Source organism: Dermacentor silvarum, chromosome 6 (genome assembly GCF_013339745.2).
Source record: "Dermacentor silvarum isolate Dsil-2018 chromosome 6, BIME_Dsil_1.4, whole genome shotgun sequence".
NCBI classification, from domain to species: domain Eukaryota; kingdom Metazoa; phylum Arthropoda; class Arachnida; order Ixodida; family Ixodidae; genus Dermacentor; species Dermacentor silvarum.
This window is the reverse complement of record NC_051159.1, coordinates 174,952,966-174,974,295: the sequence shown is the minus strand read 5'-3', so window position 1 is coordinate 174,974,295 and position 21,330 is coordinate 174,952,966. Positions and strand designations below refer to the sequence as shown.

Sequence of the window (21,330 nt, the reverse complement as noted above, 5' to 3'; positions counted from 1 at the left end):
TAGTAAAAAAAAAAGTTCCTTCTACCTTAGCGACATGACCCACGCGTGATGTAGAAAAGTATTCTATAGACAGACTGCGCAAAAGAAGGATGAATAGCCACATGTGCATTTTTAATGACCTTTACCACTCAACGCAAAAAGGTATACATCTATACGTTTGTCCTGCTTTCAGATCAGTATTCAGTATGTTAGCAGGTTGACACGTCACCTGCTAACACACGACGCTGTCTCAAACTCCTCCACAGACTATCAGTAGTGCATTACATTTCTTTTCAGTTGTGCACCCCCGCCGCTAACACACTCTCGCTCGTTACCTCACCCACCCGCTTTACCTTCTCTCCCCTTTAGAAGAACCCTAGCTATATATACCGTGCCGAGGAGAGCATATGTTGCCTTGAAGAAGACAAGTCCACTTGTCGAAATGTTGGCTCCTGCTCACACCTTGTTCTCGTGTTACTCATCGTCTTGAATCGCCATCTCCCGCATTCCCCTTGTTTTCCCTGGATTTCAGTATATTTGTATTTCGATATGTCGCTGTGCAAATTATGAGTTGTACGACTGCCCATGTAGATAAGGCTAGTCGGGCAGCAAGGAAGTCCCCACTCTTACTTGATGAGTGCACATCACGTGACTCACAATGTCTCACTATTGCGATCCAGTGTGTTGACGTCAGGCATTTCTCACGAGCCTATAGGGTCGCTTCACTAGCATGAATGGAATTGTTTCCTGTGCCTCGGAACTTTAAATTCTGAAAAATATTTTATTGCTACTGCTACGCCACTGATGATTCACTTCTTTCCCGCCTTTCTATTTATTCGTTGCTTTTCCATAGCTGGGGAGTTGGGTCGCGTCTTCTCTCATATTTATGTCGACAAAACAAGGCGACAACGCATCACTCGCGCTTTAAATGGAAAGGTACAAGTGCGCACGAAAACTAAATGGCTGGTGGAATTGTCCTAGCATTAACCGCACATCGTCCATGTGCCCACGGAATGTCATAGTTCACGATACAAAAAGAAGCGAGGACATATCTCTAATCTGGGAGGAAAATGGAGGCTAGATCCCTTGTATAAAGCAGAAAAACACGAACACCTGCGTGTCGATAAAAAAACAATAATAAAGAAGAGAAACATCTACAAGCCCAAAATCGCAGTGTAAGATAGATCGATATAGAAATAGAGAGACAGGAAGGTTTTCTAAACTCTGTTCAGTTCGTTAGTGGGGAGTGGGGGAGAAAGAAAGAGAAGACAATACCTGTGCTACTTTCAGCCTAACAATGCACTAAACAATCCCCACCGTCATGTTTCTTGGACAGCTAGGTAGCTGCAGCATAGTGTATCTTTCTTACAACCATTTTATTGCGATAGCAATTATATGGACACTCCAAGCGGGTTTCTGCCGTCGCCGAGGTTCCGTATGAAGTCCAACGGCGATGAAATGGTCGCCGCACACCGTATGCTGTATGTGCCAGTGAAAGCATGACAGGGACGCGCTTTCACGGGGAGCGAACGCACGGCAGAGAGCAAACGCGACTTCTTCCATCTCGCGAAAGGCCGTGGAGGGACGGGAGGGACGGGAGGGACGGGAGGGGAGGCGACGTTTAGCTGCGGCACCAAATGCGTATTTATATAAAAAATATCGCAGCTTCACACGAAAGGCGAAGCATCAATTGTGATAGCAAATTAGTGGAGAGCTATACGGAGTAAGGTAGTAGTTCTATCAGCTGTAAAAACTTGGACATGCAGCAGCGCCAGCAACGCGCAGAACTGTTGTCGACGCCGTCGGTGTTTTGCCCGCGTTCGCACGAACGCGCGCGGCGTTGGTGACTGTTGCCGGTGCCTCTGGGGGTGGCTCGGAGGTTTTCGACGAGATCATAACGGGACACTCGTCGAGCAGCGTCCCACTTGTCCTTCAAAGTTTCATTTCATCTCAACCTGGGCTCACATGAAAGTTTTTTAGCTTCCTTCTTCTAGTGATTTGTGCCTGCGATTTGTGCTTACATTTGTGCTTGCTTCTATTTCTGCTTGATGTGTGCTTGCAGATCGATTTGTGCGATTTGTCCTAGCGATTTATGTTTTTTGTTTGCATTGTTGATTGTAAACAAGATCTCATAGTTACTCTGTGGATAATTCCAAATGACATGTCACCAATCTGCATTATGTCATGTATTTGTATTTGTTGTTTGAATGTTAATAATTCGCCCCCCCCCTACACTAATGCCCCATAAGGGCGCTGTAGGTATTGTAAATAAATAAATAAATAAACGCGATTGACTGTATCCTATATCAAAATTTAATTACTCCGCAATTACAAGGACTCCTTAGAAGGTGAATAAAGGATCGTCCTATACCGGCTTGATAATTTCGTACAAAGTCTGCAGCAGCTTGGAGTCAAATTATACAAATTTTACAGTTTTATTGACACAATATAAATAATCAAATTTCGGGGTATTGCATGCTAAAGAAGTCCTGATAATGTGGCACGCCGTAGGGGGGGGGGGGGGGGTCGGAATAGGGATACCACTTGGGTTTTCTATGTGCACCCAATGCATGGTATGTCACTGTTTTGTATACCGCCCCCTCGGTTGCGGAACCGCGGCCCGGATCCAAGCACACGCCCTGGGGCTTAGCAGCGGAGCGCCAAGAGAGAGAGATAAATGAGGTGTGAAAGGCAGGGAGGTTAACCGGAAGATATATATCCGCAAGATAATATCCGCAACGCCAAAGCCACTATGCTACTACTGCGGGTGGTGGGTATTTTGTCACCGGTGCGTATTCTCACTGTTTACTTTTGGGGCTAGTGCACTTTAGTGCCCGGTTGCTCTGAGATCCAAAACCTGAAAATCCTCTACTCTCTCGTAGCTATAGTGATGTGAATATTTTCGTCGCTCCGTCGCGATGTACAGAAAAAGAGAGGAGAGAAGAAAATGCATGGAACAAACCCATGGTCGCACCCGGTTGGCTACCCTACACGTGGCGAAGGAAAAAAGGCAGGCGGAAGAATGAGATGAAGTGCGCCCACAGCCGCAGATGAATGTACAGTATGGTGTAGGGGGATCGTTGTCTGCGGGATTTTGCCAACTTTAAGGTTCACAGGTTAAAACGTACGTATACTATAAATATATTAGAGAGGCACAACACCTGGAATTCAGGGATTTGTGTATTTAACCTTTTTATAGGGCCTCTATATATTGTTGAGCTGTTGGTTAAAGTATTAAAGAGCTTTGTGGAATGCAAGACATGTGGCTGTGGATTCCCTCGTAAAGACGTCTGATATCGCTGAGATGCGTCGTAGGACTCAATAGAAATTCCAACGGTCAGAATTCAGAAGAGCGCATCTCGCGACTTCAGGTAGGATAAGATTGACAGTGTCTACCCGTCCGTCAAAATAAAAACAGACGCTACATTACCTTCTCAAATAAGATCCCAGCCGTGTTGTAAGCGTAGAGATTCTTCAATGCTGTGTACAGCTCAGTATTCGCACCGCCAAGCACAGGCACGCAATCACGCACGCACAAACACGGGTGCAATCAAAAACCGCTCTGTCCTCCCCGTCTCCGCACGAAGACATCCAGGGCCAAAACGACAGGCCTAGAATCACAGGCGCGATCTCCAGCACTTCTGGCTGCACCGCGCGCACACTTGATGCTTCCCCCGAAGCGGAGACGCAGAACAAAACGCCCAAGAAGAGGCCTCTTGCCGTCGCTTGCTTAGCGTATACCACCATGAACCAGCAAGACGGTTTGCGACGGGCACTGCGGTTCTTTTGTCGGCACAACGACGAACGCGGATCCCTATTAGAAAAAAAATGCGCGCTCACTGCTTCAGAAATGAGTCGTGTTGGCTCGACGACGTCTGTCCTCAGAGTACCGCGACCGCGTGAAAGAACAAGTGCACTCGCAAGACAGAGGCACGCAGCTGAGTTTCAGCCGCCGTCGAATGAATAAACGAAGAGCAAAAGAAGGCGACAGCCAACCGCTGAGATTTGCAAACACCGCGTGGCTTCTGCGCTCTTTGCGAACGACACTCCTCTCGGCTGCCCCTGCTCCACATCGCCTCTCCCTCCTCTTCTTCTTTCGACGTTGTCATTCGCAGCTGCGTCGGTAAATCTTTCAGAAATTTAGATCCTTCTCCTTGTACTGCCGCCTTTCCTCGATTTGGTATCCGGCTTTCGTGGTTTTGTACTCTCGCTTCTCATGGCTGTCTTTGTTTTTACACCCGCCGTTTCGTCTGTTTGATTGTTAATAGCGGGATCGACGAGCACACATCGCGACGCTGTCGATGACGTACACTGGCCGCTTTAGCTTCCTGTTGCGGCAAGCTTTTCAGACGTTCGTTATTTAAAGCTGCAGCCACCATGATTGCGGGCTCTATTTGACGGACGAACACGTCGCTGTAGGGGTAGGGTGCAATTCCCTGTGCCTTGAAACACGTGTCTTTCTTTGCTACTATTTTTATGTGTTGGGCTAATTTCGATGGAAATACCATCACGTGTCTTCGTATCAGATGAACAATGGCATTGCTTGAGCACTTGGAGCTCGGTAGTTTTCACATTCGGCCTTCGCTTGAGAAAAGGGGCTCCTTTCTTGCCAGTATAATGGAAGTAGTCGTGCGGCGTATTAGACTTGAGGTTTTTGGTTCAGAGAAGTGTGTTATTGAACGCAAATGTGGAACATCATAGAAAATGGCAAAGCATATAATTGCCGTCAGATAGCGCGATATTGACAAAAATACATCAATGAAGACGCACACGAAAAAAAAAAGAGAGACACATACACCGACAGAGCATTCTGTATGTGTATGTGCCTGTATTTTGAGTGGTGTGGTTATTGCGCTGTCTGTCAGCAAGTATTGAGCGCGATCAATTTTCGTACACTGCCGCTAATGCCAACTAGCCCTTACCGCACAATATGAATATTCTTTGTGCGTGTGTGTGTGTGTTGTGTGTGTCGGGGGGGGGGGGGGGGGGGTTCCGTGGCGCTGATCTGATGGCTAAGACGTCGTGCTACTGATCAGGAAATCGCAGGTTCTATTCCTCGTCACCACAGCCGTACTACAATCTGGGCGGAGTGCAACAGTGCTCCTGCACCCCTCCCTTGGTGAATGTAAGGAACGCCAGATGGCTAAAATAAAACCACATCCCTCTACTACACATGGCGTGTCGTGTAGCCCTCTTCGGATGGTTCGGGGCGCTAACTCTCGTCACACTTTCAACCAGTTCATCACAGGAACGTGCTGATCATATACCGCTCTATAAACACACCATGCAGTCGAGCTGGCTCAGCTAGATTCGACCTTCACTGGGCTCAACCGGCTAGCGCTTACTTGAGCACGACAGGCAAACCTCAGCCCGACAAGCCGACTCGACCCACTTTTGTCAGGTTCTTGTAAACTCGCTGATAGACTTCCACGGGAAGCAATGCACATGGAGGCAGCGCGCAGTCGATATTGTTTGCATGTGTTTGTTTTTCACTATCGTCGGCTCATCACGCATGTGTTCCTCGGTATTATGTGCAGAATAAAAGAGTGATACGATTGAGTCATTGTTTTTCGCAGAATAAAAGCAACTTTCAGTATAAGAAAAACGAATTATGGCTTGGCAACGTCGGCGGCAGCTGCAGTTAACTGACGACTGACGACGCGCCACGAATGGGAAAAGCGCAATTTTCAAGATTCTTCTTGAAGTAGCTAATTCACTCACTTGCAGCCTCGTCGTCAAAGCAGCGCATGGAACTCTTCTTCGAGTTGATGAAATCATATAAACTAAACCGACAATGAGGGCAGAGATGTTATGGGAGCAATTAACTGCTATTTTTAATTGTAAAGCAGAAAAAAGTTAGTAAAAGCAAACTGAAAGTGGATGAAAAGAACTTGTCGCAGATGGCTTGCCCTTCTTGCAGTGCAGATGAGTTTAGGAACCACGTTGTGTCAATACCGCAAGGCTACATTTTCTGCTTACAGCCGTCGCAGGGCCATTGGACTTAGCTATCGCAAAGACTCTAAGTAGCTTTTTAGCAATCGCAAATAGGATATAATTTTTAGGGACGTACCCACCTCAATTTAAATGTAGTGCAAATTGTACGTACTTTAATGGTTGTTCTTTAGTAAAGGGGTGTTTCACAGCTTTCTACATCGCTTTCCAATACAGTCCTTTATGAACAAGGAAAAATATCTTACCAACGCTCAGGGCATCGCACGGAGATAGGGTACTACGCCAAACAGATGTGTTGACCAGTCGGAAGAAACCTTTAGGTTGCAACTGCAAAGAAATAACGCAAAGAGTGTCAGCTGTAGTGCCACGGTACGGAGAGCAGAAAGCATTGCCTTCGTTGTTGTTAGTCGCAGTATGTGTAAGATCGTATGTGTAAGACCGCGGTTAAAAGGATGAAGTGCCACAGATGGCTATAGTACGTTTGAGACGCGGCGCTATATTTATACCTAAAAAAAAAAAAGAAAAAAAAACGCGCTTCGACAGGGGATGTCTAGTAAGGCAAGTACTGAGCGACTAAGCGCTTAAGTAGCACTGCTCAGGTAACACTCATGAGACAACTCTCAAGCCCACACGGCATGAGAGCGATTTTGTGCGCGACGGCGACGAGCGACGGCTTCGCGCGACGAAACAGGCTGTCGCGCGAACAGATCGCTCGGTGTTGTCGCTCGATCGCTCGATTCTGGAAATCTAGAATTCGTCGCTCGGTCGCCCGGAAGTGCTATGAGCGGCGACTAGCGAATAGCGCGAAGCCAGAACGGGAGGTGCATCAGTCAAGTACTACCGATTGTCGCATGGCACGAGCAAAGGACTAAATTTTGATACGTACAAGGTTAGGAACCTAGTGCAAGACCTTCAGAAATATTTATGCCGCTCTTTACAGTAAAACACATCAACTTAAATAATAAAGAACGCTTCACGCCAGTTTTGGCTCGCATTTTCTGCCCTCATACCGGCAACACCGAAGAAACGTTGCTCAAAGTCGTCGCTCGCATGCGGTACGACTTGTAGGCGACGAGTGAGAGCGACAGCCATCTCCGTCGCGTCGCTTGTCGCTGTCACGCGCACGATCGCGTGCATGCGGTTTGTACTTCATGCACTCACACTAAAACCTGAAATAGTACGGACACGTTGCGCACTTGCACATGTTTCATCATTCACTTGACGTCAGCCATGCACACATTGTAACGCCTACTCATTTGGCTTCTTTTCTGGTGACCGTTTTTCACCAGATAACTGTTATCAAGTATCATTCGCGCCTACTGTATGCGTAAATGTTTTAATGATGTCGCATATTCTGTATCGAAACTATCTTGTCTAATCAAATTGCGCATGCGAGATCAATAATGTCTTCAATGAAGAGAAAAAAGAAAACGTTCATAGCGATGCTGGTTGCACTCGTGTTTCAGTGGTTCACTAGTGTTTTTGTGCATGTTTTGGTGACTGGAGGGTCAGAGTGGAAGGAGGTGGGGGTATTCGCCACTTGTTATCAAGATGGCCAGCTTTCTGCTTCTCGAGAGACTGTGTCTTTTGCGCTGGTTCCTTTACCTCTGGCTACGAGCATGTTGGCCTCATCAAGTATGATATTGCAGCGAAGCTTTAAACAATTCTGAGGTTTTGTCGTAGTAGGCGACTCCAGATTAATTTTTACCATCTGGGGTTCTGGAGAATGCACCTAATGCAGGGTGCATTGGCGTTCTTGCCTATCGCCCCCATCTAAATGCGGCCACAATCGAATCCCTGCCCTCGCCCTCAGCAACGTAACGCTGTAACCACTGAGTCATTACGGCAGCCTAGCGAAGCTGTCTTTGACTACTTGCTCATCTGCGTGTTTTTTTTTTTCATTTATTTCTGACATTACTTGTTCGAAATGCCTCGTAAGGCCTTGTAAACGCCACTGGGTATATAGTCGGTAGAATCACGACAACATTCGTATGTAGTCTGTAAGAAGAGCTTTCTGTACATGAGAATGTAATATGTAAAAGCATATCTAAAGTGACAGGTACAAGGACTAACGATAAGTGATAGTGACAACCGAACCACCAAGAACAGCCCGTGAGAGTAAGCGGGAATACACATCACATAATGACTTTGGGATATGGGCACATAATAGTTAAAAGACGATGACATAATCAAAATATCAAGCTTAGTGGAAAAAGTTCACCTAAACAGCTCCGAGCCTAAATTTGAAATATCAGGAATGTAACGGACAGTTGCGCCGTCGAGAAATCGGTGCAGTGCACGCTATATAAAAGAACCAGAAAATGGCACGCTCTAAGATAATAAGAGATAAGATAAGCTCTAAGAAAGAAAAAGAAAAGACAGAGATTTAGGGGGGAAATAAATGACTACAGACCTTTTTGGCTAATAAAGGGTGAAGAAGTAAATGTGCATATTCCAAAGCAAATCGCAAGTGATCTATCCTTAAGAGTCGGTGAAAACGTTTTTGTAAGCTAAATAGCAAAGCCGCATTACCAGGTGAAAAGGTAGCGCACGGAACGGCCGAAAAGAGGAACTAAGAATGCCACATGACTGTCAACTGGAAGTGCCGTGTCAATCCACGATGCCCTATTTGTGTAGTGACGTCGTCGTCAAGTTCGACGTGCCGAGCTCTCCTTAAAACTCGTCAAGATTTGGAGCGATGGCTGGCACGTCATACGTTCTAGACACTAAACATTCACTCACATTGAAAAAACGAAGAGGATAAATTCTCAACACAATTACTAATATGTCGATCACCAGGTCTATACATAAGTATTGCATCACTGTATCACCACAAAAATAAAAGTAAAATAAAGGGCGGGAGGGGGGGTGGGGAGGAAATCAAGATCAGCTTTTCCTAGAACTGAGAATAGTGTCACTGTCTTGCCAGCCCTGTCCATATGTTGTCATGAATAAAGCCTAAGAGTGGCGATTAAAAGACAAAATTTTAAACTGACGCAGAGAAAGCGATACGTGTAAGACTAAGAGAGGAGGGTAAAAAGAAAGTGCACCGTCAGAACCTGACTAAGGCTATGCTTTTTCAAGATGGCAGGCCACTCTCTCGCTGACTGCATTATTTCTTTTTCTTTCATGCCAAAGTGCGAGACAGTACGCGCCTAGAAAAAAAAAAAAAACTGAAAGAAGCAGCCATGCCTCAACGTCACCGGCAGTCTCAAAATGGAGTGCCTTCGGTTGAAGAGGTCGACATCTAGGGGCAGCCGGGCACGACAGGGGCAGGCAAGCGCGGGGTAATCTCTCTCCCTCTCTCTGCTTAGAACAGTGCAGTGAAGCGAAGCCTAGACCCGGCACAAGTCATTCAGGAGCCGCGTTTGTGAAAAGTTCCCATTGCTTTCATTTCCGTGTCCTGCTTGCGTGTTCAGTACCGTATAGCTAGCCTGTCGTTATGCCGCGGTCATGTAAACAACCATTATAGCATGCGAACGTCTTTGTGCAGGCGCCTGACGCTGCCTCTAGCTTCCTAAATGGTGCACAGATTTAACGACATCATTCGTGGTACTGCATCGCCTACGCAATATGTGCTCCCCGCAGCCCACGCTGGAATAAAAGCAAGTAATGTACGTATATGGCGCTATTCCTTTCAGCGCTGCACATGGAGCTAACTGTATCTTCTTCCTCGCTAACGAAGTGAAACGTCGTGAAAAGTAAGGCTGACGCGTTAGCCACGCCTAAAAGTGGACACGTAACTGCAACGTATTTCTACGCCGAGTATTGCTACTTATAGACGTAATTTTCAGTAATGGCAGAACGTGTGAATCGACGTAAACTATCGTCGGGTATAAAACACAAAAACGAGAACACTCATTTTTTCACAGTCGGCGTCAGAAAGCTGCCTGCTGCTAATCACTTGCGGTAGCTTAACTTGGAGGAGGGAAACAGCAATTGAATACAAGCCATCCTCCTATATCAGATTCTGGCCTGGATTCCCTGATTTAAGAAATGCAAGATCAACCTAGGCCCGAAGGTCAGTTTATGATTTTTGTTTAATAAAAACGCTTTTACTACCACCACCAACTAAGGCAAATTAAACTGAGCATTTTACCGCTGAAGAACGGTTCTTGTTTCATTTTTATTATATTGTAGCGATTCATTGAAAGCTTGCAGACGGAAAAACTGCACATCAGTAGTTGGCTTAAGCTGGTTCACGTATTTGATTACGTAAATGTGCTTGTAACGCCATTTTGAAATCATTATCCTGCGTGACTTGTACACAGAGAGAGAAAGGAAGAAAGGATAGGAAATGCAGGGAGGTCAACCAGGCGAGCATCTCGTCTACTACGCTATAGCTTCCTTGCCTTCCCTTTTCCCCAGTGCAGAGTAGCCGACGAGAGCGCACTGGCTCAGGTCGACCTCTCTTGTCGTTCCTATCAATAAAAAATCTGTCTATTGTAAGGAAAAGGGGGAAAAGAAATAGGAAAAAAGCGAGGGAGTGAGTACTGCGCGGTCAACGTGAGATGCACACAAGGACTATAAATCGCCACTCATGGCTAATATGCCTTGTATGTGTAATACGCACACACATACACGCACATACTGACACGATCACGCACACACATACACAGACATACAGACATGAGAAACTGACAAACACTGAGAAATAGTCCATTGGCATGATAAGCGTCTAAACACGGCACTCTAGAGTGGGTGGTTCAGTTCACTTTCCCGCTTCCACAGCGCTGCCTTGTTTTGTTAGGCAGACAGCAGCCTCCTCACGAGCCCCACGAGACCTTCGTGCGCGGCCATCTTCGAAGCGCAAAAAGAACAGCGCAGAAGAGGGCAGCACCATTCCACTTTCCAGGAGCGCTCTGTCAGCGCAGAGGAGCCTTGAGCGAACCCTCTCGCGAGCGCGTGTCAAGTTTGGTGCGGCCTGCTCGTGGACGGGCCTGGCGGAGGCAGAGAGGTGTTGGGGGGCTGGAGAGGTGCAGTTTTTGTGGTCGATATGGGCGGCGCGTGGCTTGTGGGGCCCTGGCTGACAGATTATCAAGAAGCCTCGCAGCATCCTACTCACCAGCGTCAACGCCTCCGTCCTACAGAAAAAAAAATGGGAGAGTTACGATTCAGGAAGAAGAAGCGCTGCTGTTTTCCTTCCGGCATAAACGTGCACCCGCTTTTCAAGTGCAGCGTGATCTCTAGCTGCTGCTGATGCTGCTTCGCTGGCACCACGACCTAGAAATATGATGAGGCACGACGTCAGATTCCTTCGAAATAAGGAGGTACTTAAAGGTCAGTTTAATGCATGTTACTTCATTCCGGGTCTATAGCGTACAAACGTGACGTGGGTGCGTCTGCGTGGGTTTGTTTTAAGCGCCGAGTGCTTTAACTGTGCGTTGCCTATGTTTGATAGAGTAATGTCATGTTGAACTTTGAGCTGATACATCTAAAATGAGAAACGTCATGTACCAAATACACGGGAGGAGTCGAACTCATGCCCCGTCGGTAATGTGCCATTAGTATCCAAGCGCGCTGTGACTAAGCTATCCCTCACTATCTCACCTGAAGTAACATGCCAGGCCTGTCGCTTGGTTAACTGCTCCAAATATCATTAAACTTTTTCCTTCTCTTACTAAGCTGTAGCAAAACATTTAATTTTATTTCCAGCTCTGCGTTGGGCTATCCCACGGGTGAATGAAGATAGAGAGAGAGAGCGAAGAGAAGAGGTGGGAGGCAGAGAGGTTAACCAGAATAATTGTCCCGTTAGCTACTCTTCACAGGGGAATGGGGTAAGGGCAGAAATGATGATGAAAGAATTGAAGAAAGAAAACAAAAGAAACGCCTCAGTTCACACACAATGGTTTTTTAATCAGTCCTGTTGCTTTTAAAAAGCGCACTAGCACGTTTAAAGCAGTTGCGGAGAGCTTTAAAACACACTCAATGTTCATGCTGGAGCGACACAGTTGTTGAACCTAATCTACAACATAAAAAAGGCATAACCTAAATGCAAAAAAGACAACATGGAGTCACTGCAGACAGTCGGAGAATAACACAGCGCGGATATTATCTACAGAATTATCTACAGTAGGTGAGTTAAGCACACCATGAGGCATTATGCTTCATTCTGTAATGACGATGGAAAAAAATAGAGATCATTTTGCAATAAGTGGGAGGAAAGAAACATTCTCTTAGTGGTATTTGCGCGAGACTTTCGCGCACCATGAATACTGAGAGAAGTGGCTTCTGTGCTTCTGTTGTGGAGGCGATATTAGAGAGCACGAAGACGATGTTGAGCACATCGTAATGGAGAAGTTGTTATTGACAAGATTGCGGTGACAGTCGACAACCGTCGCAGAAAATTTTTGCCGAGCCGGAGGAATTCCTTAAGACAGTTTTTTTTTTTTTAAATTAGAAGCGAAGGTTCTTATCTCCAGAAGCTGCCCACTCTACTGTGAGTGACGCCGCAGTGGAGAGCTTAATGATAATTTTGACCAACGGCATCCGTATTTGCCCCCCCCCCCCCTTTATTTATTTAACTGCAATGTTCTTGTACAATCATTCCCGACACATAGTGGTCAATCAGAGCGCCAGCAGTGAGACTGCACGGAAACCCGTGACGAGAGGGGAAAAGCAATTAAGCAGCAAAGGATAATTCCTATTCTGAACTCTGAGTTGGTTTAGCCTGCACGAAGATCGATTTACAAGAATTTTTTTTACGACTCAATCGTAATGCTGTCAATGAGGATGTCCATATAGATTGTTCGGTCATCGTCTAATTTGTTGTACAGCAGGCACAATGTCGCGCACAACGTCGCGGATATATATATATATATATATATATATATATATATAGAAAGCTCATGAGACAACACACTACGCTAACATCCAAAAACTCTTTTGTCATCTTTTGCCGCCTTCTGTTGTTGTAAGTTAGTGCTGTGAATTTTCTAATGTACCTTCTATATGTCCGTGTCGTAGTGCCTGCGCTATAACAAATTATACGGAATACGGTCGCCGCGTCCGGCAATGTAACCCAGGATCTTTTGTCAAGCCACAGAATGTCGCAGCCGTTGGGCAACTTTGGTGGGCGCACGTTAGTTTAGTATATGTGTATTTAGTGGCGTGATATGTATATATGTTAAAAGTATTGCGTAAATTCCCCTAACAAACTTTGGAAGGCTCTTACGGCACAATCCAGTTGTTTTCCCCGATATGCGCTCGATATTATCTGGCAGCCACATGTACACAAGCAGAGAACATGCAGAGCGCATATTAGCTGGCGTGCTCGCACGTTACATCTTGAGATGCACCCCATCGTTGCCCGTCAGTCTCGTGAACTTTAAAGGAACACAAACGTTCAACCGGCGTTGCAGTTTCTTGGCTTATGGAAAGTGAGAAACTCTTAATGTTTTACGAACGCCAACAGAGGAATATTTTCGCATTCCAAGACGTACAAGTTAAAGGTTACCGCAAAGGCGTCCGAGGTTTTGTTTTGAGGCCTAGCGTTGACCGGCTAAGGGGACGCGTTTCTGGCTGGCAAACATCCTAAGGAACTAGACAAACAGGAACAAGGACGACGTCAGTTAGCGAGGTATCGGCTACCATCTGGCGAACTTTATTGAAACCAGGATATTAATGGCTAAGAAAGTTTAACGAACTAAAGTAAGGACGAAAAAAAAAAAAGGAAACAGGCAAAACAAGAAGCGTCGCAAAGGTGACTGTCGGAGGACAAACATTCAAAATACTCTGTTTACAGTGTTATAAGATTTGAAGTCAATATATGGCGCACATCTCTGTGTTTTTTTTTTTTTCATAACCCATGGACTTCTATTTACAGTGTTTTTTAATTTCATTACATTTCTTTTTAGTTTTGTGAGCTATGATTTTGGGACAGTCGGCGCTATCAGTGGCCACATTTCCTATATTTCACAACTAAAAAAGAAATATAGATTTCATTGGCGTCCTTGCAGCATCGGCTATAACACAGGAACAAGTAGCAGCAGCTACACCAAAGGGGCCACTCAAATAAGCACTTTTGGGAGCACAGCGTCGGCAACACCTTTGACCATATTCTCCCGTCATTTGCCTTTTTCCGTGAACCATGTCGCGTACTCGGCTCCGCACACACATCTGCACACAACCACATTACGTCACTCATTCTTTCCCCGCTCTCGGCCAATCACTTTTGTGTCCTGCTGCCCGAGTCTCACGGACGTGTCGACAAAGTATGTGAGTTCCCTTGTGGAACGCACCACTCCACGACCTGGGGCCTGGACCTATGAATATTCTTCGCGTATTGACCAATGTATTTATGTACTAATATTGAGAAACCTTGGCAACCTTTGTCGTCAGGTTTTCGCACAAATGATCGTCATATCAGCAGATAAATTACATGAGTTGCATGGGAGCTGCTAATCAAGTAAATTTCTCTCTATCCAAAAATGTATTGCTTTGAACCATCTGTTGGCGCTCTCCAAAAAGCGGGTAGACAGCCCTACACATCTCGGGTCTTTTCGTTCGCAAATGCTCTTTGCCTTTGCTAATAATAAGTCCAACATGACGACAGTTACTGTCATCGGTTTTTACGAATACTTCAAACTTAAGATTTGTCGGATACATGCCCCGATTCTTAAAGATTTCAATGTCCGCGCTGTAGCTGAAAATGTCGTGTTATTCACAATCTTTGTTTTTATTTTTCGTTTTTATAATACATCCCTGCCCCATCTTTCCGCCTCAATCCCTGCTCATTTTCAGTGCATTTCTTTTCACGCGACTCATATGAGTTCTAGCAGTGCTCTTCAGTAACACAGAAAAAAAAAAGAACGTTTTTTAAATGACTAATACGCCCGTCTACGATGCACTGAAGTTATCTTCGTTAATGTATTGAAATGCTCTAAACCAAAGTAAGTTTTGTCCAGCTCACCACTGCGGAAAACAGATAGTTCAGGTTGAACAAACATTCTTTTGTTCACTTGGCTGCCTACTCGTGCGTAGCGAGTGAGAAGAGCGATAAAATAATGTTAGTCCGAATAGCACGCCGCACTGGCTTGTGATTTTCTGAAGCGAAAGTTCTATACTTTCAACGTGACCTAACTGAAAAAAAAACAAGAAAATAACAATAGGTTAGAATGCTGTTTTACCATTTTCTCACCAGCCTGAGAAACCGACATTCCACATCGGAACTTTTCGCTTCAGTGACTGCGTGCGTTCATGATGTTTTCCTTTATCTTTTCTTCTTCAAACAAAACACTGACCAAGTCTGGTACTAAAAATATTAGGCGATAGGCAACGCTATCCTTTCCTTTTCTTGAAGCTTTTTGTAAAAACGCTCCGCAAAGTACGGGAAGCTGTTTCGTTTTGTTTTCGCCTTACAAGCTATTCGCTTTTCAGCAAGTTCGTCCAACTTCCTCCCTAACGTTAGCTCCGATTTTAATAGCCAAGTTAGACAACGAAAGTCATTTTGTTTTTATTATCAGTAGAAATGTGTTCCCGATAGGAACTGTAAGCGCAACGATTTTCTCTATATTTTCAGGAAATTAGTCACGGGGCTAGGTGCAGATTTATCGCAACTTCGCAGGCGACGCAAGTTGGGGGATGTTATTTTCCTGGATAGGGAAGAATTGAAATTTTGAAGAAAGCTAATCCTTCAAGGCAAGACCCCACTTACTTTCCTTTAAGAATCAGCCAACATCAAAAAGCAATCATGTTCCAAAAGCTTCGAACAAAGAAAATTTTTCTTAACATATACCCCAATAACAAAAAGCGTACCCACTCGAGCAGTGTCGTGGCAACGTTCCTCACGCACAGAAAGCACAAAATGACAAACTAAACATTGCAACAAAAAGAAATATTTAAAGAATAAAAGAAAATGTGGGACATCTTCAGTGTGCTGCCATCGGAATGGTGGTGATCTGTTTCCAACGCAGAAGGAATCCGCCGGGTAGCTTTCAGTCATCAGATGGACGATTATTTTCGCCGCTCTGGCTGTTCGCAGGACTTCCACAACAGTGGAATCCATCCGGTCTGCGCTATGTCATACTTTGTTTCCGCTTCAGTTCTCGTCTCCTTCCACCCCTTTTGTTTTGTCTTGTTTTCCTGGGACACCAGAAGCGAGCAATTTCACATTTCCGCGCAGTGATGCCGAAAGAAGCGGCCGAATTCCAGTCGCCCACGGATAAGTCCTCCGAAACGCCAGAGATGCGGATTCCATTGACCTGCTCATCGTCAAGATAAAGACAGTTATGAGCCAAGTTGCTTTACCCATACACAATCGTCCCACCAGAACCACCCTCGCCCTATACAATAGGAAAACAAGGAAGATGAAGTAGTAGCGAAAAATGCGTAGAACAGCCTGAGACAACAATTACTCATTGCTGACCCAGCAAGTTCACGTGCACCGAGGAATGGTCACTATCGCAAAATATATTACATTGTTGCGGATAACATCGGCATTCCAGTGAAGGCGACCAAATGTCTCGAGCGAGCGAATGTTCGTAGCGTGAAAAATAATGCACGAGGCAATTTCAGCTGCAACGTTTTGGCCACAATAGCAGATTTCCTCAGCCTTCCTGACAAATGGCCCTTTAGTAAGTGTGGCCCTCTAGTACGCCGCATGCACTCAGCTCAAGAACAACTTTGCACCCCATAGGGCCATTTGTGACAGTTTGGACGGTATTATTTTGTAGTTCTGGTATGCTTCTTTTTTTTGTAGGTTTAACGCTAATTCAGAGAAATACATTGGTGTTGTAGTTACTTTCCTAAGAAAACGTCGTTTTATGCATTGAAGCCCAAAAGTAACTGGAACGCCAACGCATTTCTCTGCAAAGGTCGGGAATTAATCTCCAAACTGGTCTCATCCTGAGAATTCTTCCCAGGGGGATCCGCCTTGGGAACTCCACGGATAGAATTTGTGAATTGCAATATGGGCTATAAGGTAATTAGTTAAAACCTAATTAGTTAATTTTTGTTCAATATTCGATATGCATTTCAATTTTTTGCAAGTAATGTCCGCCTCTTCGAGTAGACCAGCTCATGAACTAGAATTGTGCTATGTGCCACAGGCAACCTTCAAACATTTTTGAAAGTGTTGGTTGAAACACCCTGAAAGTACCTAGAAATTACTAGCTCTGCGCGTTTTTATTGTTTTTGTTACTACTTAGCAGGTCGCATTTTAGTGACCCTATGTTCCATAAACACTTTGAATCAATGACGCGCAATTATAAAGGGTAACGCATGTATTCATATAGAAAGAGGGAGATATGTCATTAATTAAAAGTGGAGAACATTGGCTTTAGTTGCAGGTCTGATTTGATACAGGAGTAGGGTGAAAAATGAAACGACAAATACAATAGTGTGGATGCACACGTGTGAAATCACACACACGCACGCGCGCACACACACGCACACACATACACACGCACACACGCATGCACGCACGCACGCACGCTCATAGCTGATGCACGCAAAGCCAATGCGCTTAACAGTTCATATGCGATTTGATGAAGTCAAAGCCCGCCTCACGCGGCATAACAATCATCCTCATCGGAAAGCGCTCACTGTGTCTCTCTGTTCAGTTTGCAAATACGCATGGTTTGCACATTCAGTCAGCTCTGCACAATGCGCCTTTTTTGTCAAAGCACATCCTTGCTGCGGGTTTTGCTCCTCACTGTCCCCAGAGCACGGCTTATCAATACAAACAACAACGACCATGCTGCATTTCTACACTAAGGGAGTCTGATGCAGGACCGTAGGGGGAAAAGGGATGCGCGAGTGTATGTATGTCGATTGGGCGAAAGGCGGTGTGTGTGCGCGTGTCTCGCAGACGTGAGTCAGCACTTTGCTTCAGCCATGGGCACCGCCAGTCTCCGACCATGAGGACGCACGTCTGCCTTCAGCGTGGAGTGGTTTCAGACCATCGAGTGCTGCGAGTCGGTCGACGTCGGCGAAACTGACAGGAACGCCCAGAGGGAGCGTCATAAATTACGGGAAGCATTAGTTATCCCCTCTCTGGCGGGCTACAGTGGGATAGAAGCGATTTTCGTTTGACTGGGCATGGTCGCCTCTGCTGAGTCAAGGCGCCTGTACTGTTGTCTGAACCGACGTTCGCCTTCAGACTGGCAGACAGGCTCCCCTTATCCCGTATTTTCCTATCATATATATATATATATATATATATATATATATATATATATATATATATCGCATGAGTAGTTACATGTACGTAAAGGTAGTAAAGGATGAAAATCAAATTCTTGGGTTTTCTGTACCGAAACCCGCATATGATGATGAGGCACGTCCTAGTAGGGACTCCGGATTATTTTTTCCGGATTATTCTTTAACGTACACCCAATGCATGGTACACGGGGCGTTCTTGCATTTCGCCCCCATTGAAAAGCCACCGCTGTGGCCAGGTCCGAATCCTGATCCCACACCCTCGGGCTTCGCAATGTGAAGGATGAGACCCGCCGTGGTTGCTTAGTGGCTATGGTGTTGGACTGCTAAGCACCAGGTCGCGGGATTGAATCCCGGCCATGGCGGCTGCATATGGATGGGGGCGAAATGCGAAAAAACCGGTGTACTTAAATTTAGGTGCACGTTAAACAACCCCAGGTGGTCCAAATTTCCAGGAGTCTCCCACTACGGTGTGCCTCATGATCAGGTTGTGGTTTTGGCACGTAAAACCCCATAATTTTTTTTTTTTTTGGGGGGGGGGGAGGAGGATTAGGCGAAACATAAGGCACGCGAGTAGGAATGCGTACAGGAATTGCTTGTAGAGTGTTCTTTCACTATTTTTGAAAGGCAACAACAGTCTTTGGTAAGAGTAAAATTCTTGGCATTGTCAGATCAGTTTGCTTCCGTCTATCTAACCTAACCGAAAATGTGGGCCAACCCCGAATATAGTCCAGTATAAGCTTCCCGGTGACACGACTCGATGGTGCAGCGTGTTCAAAGGGAAGCCTGAGACAGAAACCCGGCGGCAGTATACACCCCTCAAACTTGACGCATTTGCACTTTTCGCGTACGTAGATAATCATCGTAGATGGGTTCTGCCCGAATTTTTTTTATTGTCGAAACAAAAATGAACTTGCTTTAAGTGCATTTTTAGAACTGCTTGTTCGGTCATGCTTGCTCCAATCCACCTCCCATCGCCCCCCTCGACTCATTGCGTCTCTCCAGAGGGTGTTTGTGCTCTGGAGCCGTATTTTGTAGCAATTCATTTCATTTGTCATTGTCCTTTTTAGATGCGAAGCACTTTATGGTCGGGGCTATGTCACTCCCTCCCTCCATCCATCCGCCGTGCGGCGTCCACACCCCTACTGCGCATGAGCATCCTCCTCCCTCTCCTCTCCTTGTCTCATCTCCTCTCCTGTCGCATTCCTCCTCTCCTCTCCGGATTGCGCAACGAATGGCAACACCTGCGGCTCCGCGCGCGATAATGCGAAGCAGCTTAGGTTAGAGGCGTGACGGTAGGCGCTGCATACACCGCTGGGGGGCGCCACTGCAGCTCGCGGTACAATGACGCGCGCGCGCGCTCCGCTCCTCTCATTCTCCTCCCGCAACTACAGTACCGCAACGCTGCGATCAGTGCCACGGACAGCGCCAGCGTCAACGCCAGTGTCAGCGACGTGGACAGCGCCGCGGAGAAGAGGGCTCGAGCCGCTGCCACGAAACGGCAGCGGCGACAGGCCGATCTGAAATCTAAAGGGAACTTGAGTCGACGCCATGGCTGCTTCGCATACTACTCAGGGTTCCCCTACGGGAAGATGGTGTAATTTTTTTATGATCCGACTCACCGAGCTGTCATTCTCGGGGCTATAGCGGCGCCAACATAGTGAGCCCAAGCTGCAGGGCGAAAAGAATGCGAAGTAAAATGGATTGTTACGAAATACAGCACCAGGCCACTTTCCGTGGCATTTTTTTCCATGCGGCGGCAATCAGGGCCTACGTGGGAAACGAACAGAAATATAAATTCACTGCTGTATGCTCGTTACGATGTTCATATTCACTTCCCTACTGAAGAATTCAATCATGAGTTGTCGCCCGAGATTTGACATTTTTTACCACTAATGGCCAAGAACAATATTGTGACCGCTAAAGTAGTAGGCGGAGGAGACGACTGTGACCGCTTTAAAATTAGAAGCAGTACATCCTGCCCATTCTTAAAATGTTTACGAACAGACCAGAGTGTGGACTTGGAGTATGACGCTTACATTTATTAATAGCGAAGCTGTTTAAGCCAGCCGCAAAAAGTGCGCGTTTCACGAAACTATCATCATCAGCATTGGCTCGAGCGTCGTCGTCTTCTTCCGCTAATCAGCCGCTAATCATTCCAGCTTGCAATTTCACTTCCCTTCTGTCGTCGTACAGGGAAGCAAAGCTTACACTAGGCCGCGCAAAGCTCGAGGCACAACGAAGCTGGCCGATTTATTGCATCTCCTGTTAGTAGCTAGGTTTAACGTGGCTATGTCGAGGTTGAACTTGGTTGTATCTATGTTGAACTTGGTAGCAGCTAGGTTCGGCCTTGGCTATGCCCGAGTTGAGCTTGGTTATGCCAGGTATCTCTTAGGTTATGACGCAATCGATCGGCCACCTGTGCTGTGCCTCGAGCTTTGCGCGGCCTAGTGCAAGCTTTGCCATTTTTTAACTACATGCTCTAATAAGATTAATTAGGAAAACTGCACATTCTTCGTAGTCTCGGTTGGTGTTCTCAACACCAGAGAATTGAAGCACCGATATTGTTACCAAGCAATGCTCGAGACAACGCTGAGCACAATACAGAAGACGACGACGCTCTCTGATGTCGCACGGACTGGTTTTGCATCTTGTTTGCCTTGTATGCCAGCGCACGCATTGTAAATATTTTGTAAATATAATTTACACCTCTCTTTCCGCGTAACATTTTAGTGAAAGGTGCGGGTTCTTCAAGACGCACATCAGATTTACGCAGCGCGCGCTTCTTGGCTGCATCGGCCATGACAGCTCAAGGCGAGAATGCTTCGGTCTCGTCGCCACCTACGCCCATGTGCACCGTCATCCTGGTACAACCGCACGACCCTGGCACCTATTCCGGAATGGTAACACCGACGGTGATGATTGGCTTCAGCTCTACGAACGGGTGAGCGCGAGAACTGGGACCAGACCGTCATGCTCGCTAACCAGGGGGGAGGGTGGAGGGGGGGGGGGGTATTCTATAAGAGTCCGCCTAGTGGACTGTCCACTTCGGATGTCGCGATTCGCTCCAGCCGCACGCGCGAGAAGGAGACTGGCTGGCTCCCTCTCGCACGTGCGTCTGCAACTAATGGCGACAGGCGAAGGGTACAGTCCACTAGGTGGACTCTTACAGAATACCCCTTCCCCCCTGATGTTTTACCTCGCGGGAACGGCACGCGCCTGGTTCGAGCCTGGTTCCAG

General features: G+C 46.3%; 1 protein-coding gene across 7 annotated transcripts in view; it reads right to left on the bottom strand.

Annotated features, from left to right (window-relative positions):
- The window catches only part of LOC119456428 (sex peptide receptor), a 441,000-nt gene that overhangs the window by 394,941 nt on the left and 24,729 nt on the right, over positions 1-21,330 (bottom strand). For 2 of the 7 annotated variants that reach the window (XM_049669834.1, XM_049669843.1), the window contains exon 1: positions 3,405-3,653. The exons of 2 other annotated variants lie outside the window; for them this stretch is intronic. The gene's annotated coding sequence lies outside the window, so the exon portion shown is untranslated. Of the gene's footprint in view, positions 1-3,404; positions 3,655-21,330 lie in introns of those variants that run through there. 3 more of the 7 variants (XM_049669836.1, XM_049669841.1, XM_049669846.1) reach the window with 2 other exon arrangements.